General features: G+C 39.7%; 1 long non-coding RNA gene across 1 annotated transcript in view; it reads right to left on the reverse strand.

Annotated features, from left to right (window-relative positions):
• Positions 1–1,057: 1,057 nt before the first annotated feature.
• The window catches only part of LOC109211861, a 15,080-nt gene continuing 6,226 nt past the window's right edge, over positions 1,058–9,911 (reverse strand). Inside the window, exons 2-4 of the long non-coding RNA XR_002065786.1 lie at positions 2,725–2,817; positions 1,595–1,652; positions 1,058–1,393 (exon numbers count right to left, since the gene is read on the reverse strand). This is a non-coding gene — a long non-coding RNA (uncharacterized LOC109211861). The remainder of the gene's footprint in view (positions 1,394–1,594; positions 1,653–2,724; positions 2,818–9,911) is intronic.

Consider the following 9,911-nt stretch of genomic DNA (forward strand, 5'->3'; position numbering starts at 1 on the left):
GGTGGTTTTTGATTCCTTAATAATGCTCTTGATATTCTGTTTTAACTTGTTATTCCCCGAAGCATGTTTCCCCCTCCCATCTTTATTTGTTTATCTCTGCGTTACTTTCCGCTGTATATTATACAACTGCACAGGTTTATTTGGTAGTCTGGTCCTAGCCTCGTCACTACTTCGCCGAGGTTAGGCTAGGCACTTACCAGCACATGGGGTCGGTTGTGCTGATTCTATACTTTGCACTCTTTTGTGCAGACCCCAGTGTTGTAGACTTCGGACCGTAGGTTGAAGGCTATTTTCAGTTCACGCGGAGATTAAAGGTAGACCTGCAGGTGTCCGCAGGCCCTGGCGTTTCCTCTATCCTTATTTCCTGTTTCATTTTCCTTATATTCAGAAATAGTGTATTGATATTTTCTTCAGACTTTGTATGTAGTAAATCTTAGACAGTCTGTGATACTGTGACACCAATTCTGGGTAGTCGAGGTTCAAACAGTTGTATTAGATATTCATGTTCAGATAGCTTATGGCTTCTTTCTTCCGCTTATGTTAAATTCCGCTGTTTAAATATTATTATTATTATAATTATTAAAATTGCTAATGAATAAAAAATGAGTAAAAAGGGTAAGTTGTGAAATTAATTGGCTTGCCTAGCTCGTATTAGTAGGCGCCATCACGATTCCCGAGAGTGGGAATCCGGGTCGTGACATCTGGCTTCCCATGTTCCACTACATGTTGTAACAAAACTTGGCAGCATTAGTGAGAGGAGAACATCTGAGCTAAAACAACAAGAGAAAGAATCCATCGAGGGGAGTTGATGGCATCTCCCTCACGTACACTACAACAATGAGACATATATACTCATTTATCTATTGAAAGCAAATAACAAGTAATAGTTAGAAGATTACTACATATGAGAAAATTGATGGCAGTATTCTAAAAAGGACGACAAACACACCCCTGTAGTTTTAGATCGTATACAAGAACCCATATTCAAAAATATACTTGATTATTTAGCACGAAAATTATGCTTCCATCAACTTGGAAATATGCATTAAGTCGTGAATACACATTCATTCGCTTATGAAGTAGGAGATGAGAAGAAGATTCAGAAACACTTGAAAGAAAGATGTGTGGCAATTCCAGGAAGAGCTTCCTTATGCAAGCAACTTCATAGTAGTAAAATACAGAGCAATCGAGTAAAAGAACCACCAACAGCTGGTCAAACAATATTTTTCAAAACACAACCTCTTGGAATAAAGGCACGAATGGTTTTAATATTCTGCAGACAAGTTGCACCCTCTCTAAATTAGTAAACTTTTGATACTAGTCCCACTAATTAGCAAACTCTTGACACTAAATTATTTCATCGCTTTCAAGTTCAAATTCCTGATCTGCTTTCCTGTGTTCAAAATTAGATACACATGAGAGCCAATAAGAGAGAAATAAAAGCAAATAAATAGACGTCTTTCATATGATAGCATGACAGATACTAATGAGATTGCAAATTAGAAAACACTTCAAATTGAGAACAATGTAAGCTTGACAAGATAAAAGAATACAATGAATATGGTAATCAAGAAAAGCTATATACAGAACATACCTCAAGAAAAGAAAATAGCCTGCTTCCTAAGAAATGAATTTAGAACTTCTTCAATCTCCTGTGGCAATACATCAATATTTGAGACCATAGTGAATACTCAGAAGAACTATCAAAGCAAAAATTGCTAAGACCCTAACAAAGTCGAAGAGTATAGCATATTTTCTAAGAAATGAATGTAAAACTCCTTCAATCTCCAGTGCATGTGGAGATAAATAAGCACAGTGAAAATATGTGAGACACCGTTCATTGGCATGCTGTTTATCAGAATTTGCATAAATTTAACCCCTGTGCTCTATAGCAAGAGCCCCCGAATCTAGACCTGCTTGTCGTTCCAACCCAGTTCCAATAATGCATTTCCCGGAGCGAGAAAGAGGAACTGCTTGATGTTGCATATTAGAACTCATTAAAGATCGATTCGCATCATTATGTTCGATAAAAGGAATGAGGGAAGATCCAATAGAAAAATATTGAAAAGGAAAAATACTTCGAAGATGAACCTGTTCCCATGCAATAGTCAAGAATTCTTGACGGTATCGAGCTGGAACAACCTGTTCTTCCTGAATATCCCGATTTAAGGCTAAAGAATTTCCTGCCGCTACCATATAGTATTCATCTCTACATCCCCAGAGCTAAGCGAAATAAGGTAACACACACAGATAAAGCCCGAAGTGCTACAATATTGAAACGCACCATCTCTGATCTAGCTAAAAGATGAATTGCACCATCTCTGACCTACCTAAAAGTAGAAACGCAAATCCCTCGAGCATAAAAGATAATCATACTGAATTTCATATGTAAGACAAGTTTGTTTCTGTTAGCCCTATTGGTAAAAAGATGTTTCAAGGCCTAGCAATCCACAAGAACAAAAAATCCAGGCTCCATAGGAGTAGGAAGAATTTATAATGAAACTGTTACTTGTGGTGTCCTAGTTCACAATCCATTCACCACATTACCTGACCCATCTAACTTGACAGTTCACAGAGCTGAAAAAATAAATACTGCTACACAACTTATCACATTATAGTATTTCAATTTAAGATGCATACACATCCTAGGTAAACAACAACATAAAGGATAAACAGATTCACATGCACTGGAGCACCCTTTAAGATGGAATAGGTTGATCTTACTTTGCAAAAATTCATAAAAATGAATAATCAGGTCTCAATCACTCTCATAAGTCATGTTTATTTTTCCCAAGCAAGCAAGAACAAATCTTGGATCTGCAACAGAGAAATAAAGACTCCCGTTATAATGATATAAATATATGAAGCAAGTATAACGATTGGAGGTACGCTTTTTTCCCAAATATTATATGACACTGCATATCACCAATGGAAAAACTTTAGTAGGTATGTTTTTCCCCCAAATATTATATGATACTACATATCACCAATGAAAAAACTTTAGTATTAGTTTTTGAACCAACGACAACAACAAAAAAAGAGCAGAAACCCCATCTAACTTCTTATCAATTTAAACTAATAAGCAATCAAAATGACAAGATTATATCCTGTAGAAAATGGGTAATATGGTTCTGATTCCAAGATAAATATATAATTTTACGAAACAACAAAAATACCATCAGCATCATAAGTATATATTAACTACTTCTGCAAAATCACATTGTAACATATCTGCAATTCTTCCTAGCTCTATCTGCAAAACTGGTTTTTGGCACCTCTTTTTGAAACACAAGGACCACTATACGATGACCAAGCAACACAGTTCAACTAGCTTAGAGTATATATTGCTTAGTCTTTGCACGCATGCTCGAACATATGTACAACGAACATATGTATGACTATGCTGCGGAAAAATTACCCACTACTGAAGAATGGAAGACTGATCAATTTCCCAATAAGGCAATCAGGAAAATGAACTACTACAAAGGAAATCAACTCCAAAATATGCCAGATTCGTTGGCAAATCCTACAAGACAATCAGGTATGCATGTTGATGGCATAGACATGATAACTACTCCTAACACTCTTCCTTTTACTAATTTATCTATTAATCATATTAACACTCCTATTAATCATAATATAAATCAAACAATACCACCAAGACCTTCTTTTAATAATAATAAATTTGCTAAGCTTTTTTCAAATGACTCCACTAATGATGATTCCCTAAATAATCCACCGTCAATCTCCATTTCAAACCCTATAATTCCCACTCAAGTATCACTACACCCAAGAATTCAATCGGCCCAATTAGAAAAATATCAACCTCCAACACCTTTCACAACACATGCAAAAGGAAATGTTACCCCTCCCCACATGCAAGACATACTACACTACTCAAATACACCTTACTCAGCAACCCAAGAAAACCTACTCCAAAATCCATCCAATAAAAAAATAAATTCTTTGACTCTGCTTACCAGTACACCGTCGAGCTCGACAAACCCTACTATAGCTCCCATGCAAATAGCTCATCATGATATCTCCACTTCCATTTCGACAACTCCATCTAACACACAACCACCAACTCCATCAATCAAACCGCCCATATCAACCACTAAGATTGTTTCTTCTCTAGTTCATTGTTCAAATCCGAAACAAATTCACTCAATCAATCCTTCAATATTTCCTCTCAACTTACAACATGTTTCCATACAATCTTAATCACTTATGAAGACCATATAACAACCCAAACAGGCAGAACATCCACCGACTACAACACAATCAAACTCCCTACTCCCTTCCTCCCTCACATCTGATCATGAGCCAAACACAATCATCTACACTGCTCAGACACCACAGGCACCACCAACTCCGGCATCTTGGCTCGAGACAGGACTTCAAAGCCATGCACTCACCTTCACAATGGAGGTCAACCACCAAGAGGTGACAATTCTAATCAACAATCCGAGGGATCTTGCGCAAATAGTAGTGGAGGGAATGCAACTAGGGACGGATATATTTGAAAGATACCATTGGTCGATGATGCAAGCACCTTATCTTGCACCATATCACCCTCTCAATCTCCCAACACCATTGGGATCCCACTCACCTTCACCCACATCTTCTTCAAATGCCATTCTATCCCACCACTCCTGCCACACCTTGGATTCAACCATACATGGTTCCACAACCACATATACCACTATTGGAACCCATAAGACCTCCAACTCCAACTCCATCACCATCCCACCATCCCAATCCACTAGAACAAGACATGAATTTTCAGGCAGAACTCGAAGCAGCAGTCGTCTACAACAGGGAAACACGTCCAATTCATGCATGGCTCGATGGAATCAAGGTATTTGTCCAGAAGGAGGAATACGAAAGAAAAATATTCATAAGGTGTCCTCCAAACCTAATGACAATATCCTTTCGACTAAGGCCCACAACAAACCTAGATGTGGGAGAGTATGCAATGCTTCTACTTCCCACATTCCGTCTTCGTCCAGGAGAGAGCAACAACAATCGGAGGAACACAAGGAGTAGTCAAATGCTTGAGCTAGTCAATAACCATATGAATTTCATTATTTGGAATTGCAGAGGAGCTCAATCAACTGATTTTAGAAGAAACTTTCGTTCACTACTTGATCACAACCGGCCATCTTTGGTTGTTCTTTTGGAAACGCACTGTCAAAGCCACCAAATTTTGAAGGAAGACTTCAACTTCACTGGTATGATAGAGGTAGCTGCCATAGGACAGTCTGGAGGAATCATCATATTATGGCTCTCAAATGTTCTTAATGTTGAACCAGTGGCAACAACTGCACAAGAAATCCACTGTCACATTCAGGTGCACCCTTTTCCTTTTACATTCTTATTTACTGCCATATATGCTATTACTGATTTGGCAAATAGAAAGTCTTTATGGGAAAATATAATGTGTGTGTATGATAATTACAAAGGCCCATGGATCCTAGGGGGAGACTTTAATGAAATAACACATGCTGCTGATAAATTTGGAGGACTTCAAATTAATAATTCACGTTCAAACAAATTAATCGACTGTATAAATTATTGCCATTTAACTGATTTAGGGTATAAATGAAGTCGTTATTCATGGACTAATAGGAGGCATAATAATTTCAATATACTTGAACGTATTGATCGTATTGTAGCCAATTATGATTGGCTAAATAAATACCCAGAGGCACTTGTGACACACCTCCCACGTACCCATTCAGATCATTGTCCCATTAAACTAGAACTACAATACTGTCCACTACCTCGCAAAATTTTTTTTAGATTTGAAACTATATGGACTACACACCCTTCCTTCCCTTCTATTATTAGATGTCACGACCCCAATCCCGATCGTGATGGCGCCCAACACTAATGCTAGGCAAGCCCGACCAATTTAAATACTCTCAACCCAGATACCCAATCCGTTAACAAATAATACGATTAAAATAGAAAATATCAAGGTTCCAATCCGAAACTAATAAAATAGTATGGAAAAATAATAACGAATATCCCAACATTCCCCAATAGATCTGGAGTCACGAGTCTAGAGCCTCTAAATGTAACAGAGTATTATATTCATAGTAATAAAGAAAGTCTAGGATAGGAAAAGACAAATGCAATAAAGGGGAGAAGTCGGGTCCTGCGGACGTCAGGCAGCTACCTCAACAACTCCTAAACCGAAATCCAAGAAGACAGCAAACAGCTCCACTAAGTCTCCGGAGCACCTGAATCTGCACACATGGTGCAGGGAGTAAAGTGAGTACCTCGAACTCAGTGAGTAATAAACATATATAATGGCTGAAAGTAAGAAATCCCGAAATATTAGAATATAAAGCTATAATCAATGATTCAGCACGTTAAACGATAAAATAACAGCAAACAATGACAATTAGGGCCAACAGATATAAAATGCATGAATGCAATGCAATGCACATGACCGCTGCGGCGCGCAGCCCGATCCATTTGGGTACCCGCGCTCACTGTGGGGGTTCAGACTCCGGAGGGGCTCCTACAGCCCAAACGCAATATCATCGTAGCATTCGCTGCGGCGTGCAGCCCGATCCACACTCAGTCCAGATATACATATGCATGCAAGCCACTCGGGCACAGTCAAATTGTCCATTCTTAGTTTCAATTATTAGGAATTATAGAGCTAAGTGTGTAACCTTTATTTATTTACAAACATTTCAAGGCAGTGTCTAACTCAGGACTGATATCATGAAATATGCTAAGTATCATGGGAACAGTGATAAGGATCCCTGAAGGATGCAAATGATAGGCACAAGGCCCCAAACATATTCATAAAACCCAAGTAAGATGATTACTACCAAATTTCTAGTCAAGAACACAGTACGAACATCAATCGGAACGGACTAGGTCAAATCCCCAGTCACAATCGACCCCGCACTCATCATAGAGTACGTGTCTCGCCTCAATATAGCGTCACAATGTGATATACCGGGNGCGAGAGAATAGAATACAGGAATTAAGTTCTCGAATCACAAAGCCGCAGGACAAGAATTTCAAGAATATGGAATTTTCCTAAAGGTTCTGCAGCCTCTCGAGGAGAAGTACAGGCGTCCCCGTACCGTTCCGCGATACTCTACTAAACCGGCTCATGACTCGCGAGGCCCAGTAACCTAGGCTCTGATACCAACTTGTCACGACCCCAATCCCGGTCGTGATGGCGCCCAACACTAATGCTAGGCAAGCCCAACCAATTTAAATACTCTCAACCAAGATACACAATACGTTAAAAAATAATACGATTAAAATAGAAAATATCAAGGTTCCAACCCGAAACTAATAAAATAGTATGGAAAAATAATAACGAATATCCCAACATTCCCCAATAGATCTGGAGTCACGAGTCTAGAGCCTCTAAATGTAACAGAGTATTATATTCATAGTAATAAAGAAAGTCTAGGATAGGAAAAGACAAATGCAATAAAGGGGAGAAGTCGGGTCCTGCGGACGTCAGGCAGCTACCTCAACAACTCCTAAACCGAAATCCAAGAAGACAGCAAACAGCTCCACTAAGTCTCCGGAGCACCTGAATCTGCACACATGGTGCAGGGAGTAAAGTGAGTACTTCCAACTCAGTGAGTAATAAACATATATAATGGCTGAAAGTAAGAAATCCCGAAATATTACAATATAAAGCTATAATCAATGATTCAGCACGTTAAACGATAAAATAACAACAAACAATGACAATTAGGGCCAACAGATATAAAATGCATGAATGCAATGCAATGCACATGACCGCTGCGGCGCGCAGCCCGATCCATTTGGGTACCCGCGCTCACTGTGGGGGTTCAGACTCCGGAGGGGCTCCTACAGCCCAAGCGCAATATCATCATAGTATCGCTGCGGCGTGCAGCCCGATCCATCCTCAGTCCAGAACATGCAAATGAGCCACTCGGGCAATGTCAAGTAATAGCTTTTAACTCAAAACATCAGAAAAATGCAATTTAAGTCTTTAAACTTTAACAATATGACTGCACATTTCAAAACAGGGTTTAACTCAGGACTAAAATCATTTAATATGCTAAGTGTCATGAAAACAGTGATAATAATCCCTAAAGGATTCAAATAATCGGCACGAAACCCAAAACATGGCAATCAACCCAAATCACGATAGCATCAAGTAGGTTTCAGTCAATTACGCAGTAAAATCAACAACCGGGACGGACCAAGTCGCAATCCCCAACGGTGCTCTACCCCACGCTCATACCTGGCGTGCAAGTCACCATAATACAGCACTATGATGTGCAAATCCGGGGTTTCAAACCCTCAGGATATCATTTACAAGTATTACTCACTGAGTTGGAAGTACTCACTTTACTCCCTACACCATGTGTGCAGATTCAGGTGCTCCGGAGACTTAGTGGAGCTGTTTGCTGTCTTCTTGGATTTCGGTTTAGGAGTTGTTGAGGTAGCTGCCTGACGTTCGCAGGACCCGACTTCTCCCCTTTATTGCATTTGTCTTTTCCTATCCTAGACTTTCTTTATTACTATGAATATAATACTCTGCTACATTTAGAGGCTCTAGACTCGTGACTCCAGATCTATTGGGGAATGTTGGGATATTCGTTATTATTTTTCCATACTATTTTATTAGTTTCGGATTGGAACCTTGATATTTTCTATTTTAATCGTATTATTTGTTAACGGATTGGGTATCTGGGTTGAGAGTATTTAAATTGGTCGGGCTTGCCTAGCATTAGTGTTGGGCGCCATCACGACCGGGATTGGGGTCATGACAAGTTGGTATCAGAGCCTAGGTTACTAGGTCTCACAAGTCATGAGCAGGTTTAGTACAGTCTCGCGGATCGATATGGAGACGTCTGTATTTATCCTCGAGAGGCTGCAGAACCTTTAGGAAAACTTCACTTTCTTGGAATTCTTATCGTGCGTACTTGATTCAGCTTGAGATATAACTCTTGAAATTCCTTCCACACGTCTGTATGCGCACGCGAGCGCTCAGTTCTGTATGTGCCTTGATGGCTAGTGATTCCCCGATCAAGGGGCGAGATGTAATCTCCGTGAATTTGATGTTGGGCCAGTCTGGAGGACTTGAGGCCGGATCTTTGCCTATGGCTTAAGCACTGAGGCTTTGATTGTGTGAGCAAGTGTTTTGAACTTATATGTTCAGTATTGTCCTTATTAGCCGGAATGGCGGTTGGATATCCATGTGATGAGTATGTTAGTACTGCGAGATGTATCCATGTGATCTTGGTAGTGACGAAGGAGTCTGCCGAATAATAGATGAGTTGTTAACTGTTCGATTCCTGTTATGATTTGATGTGTAGTCCGAGTTATGGGCGCGTGAAGAATATTTTCATGTCTCCTAGCTGGGGAGTGAAGTGCATTACGTGTGGCGGTATGAGTTCAGACTCAGGAAGACTAAATGACTGTGTTATGTGTATGTCGATGGAAGGTGTGCTGAAATACTAAATTGAGGTGAAGCAGGTGGGTTATCTCCTGCGGAGTGTTCTTAAGTGGCATGGTCCCTATGTGTATGCTAGAAAGATCTCATGTGTAATTGAAGAGTACGTGTTGAAATTTGATAAATTCGGGTCGCTCAAGGGAGTGGACTCAACTGGTATGGGGATGAATGCGAGATTTGTAGAGGATTTCAGTGCTAGATGATCTGTGCTTTCACAAAACTTGTAGATGATTTGAGTTTAATCTCACTATGATATTGTGACATCATTAGAGTAAAAAGTATTATGGGTTATCGAGTGTGTCTTGATATATGGCTTTGAGCCAAGTTGGGGAGGTTGCTGTTGATTAGCTGATCGCACGGTTATGTGCTATGTTGGTTCCGTTTCGAGGTATGCTGGCAAATCAGTTCTAGTTGCAGAAATTGAGTCCGAGGAAGG

Source organism: Nicotiana attenuata, unplaced genomic scaffold, assembly GCF_001879085.1.
Source record: "Nicotiana attenuata strain UT unplaced genomic scaffold, NIATTr2, whole genome shotgun sequence".
Lineage (NCBI taxonomy): Eukaryota > Viridiplantae > Streptophyta > Magnoliopsida > Solanales > Solanaceae > Nicotiana > Nicotiana attenuata.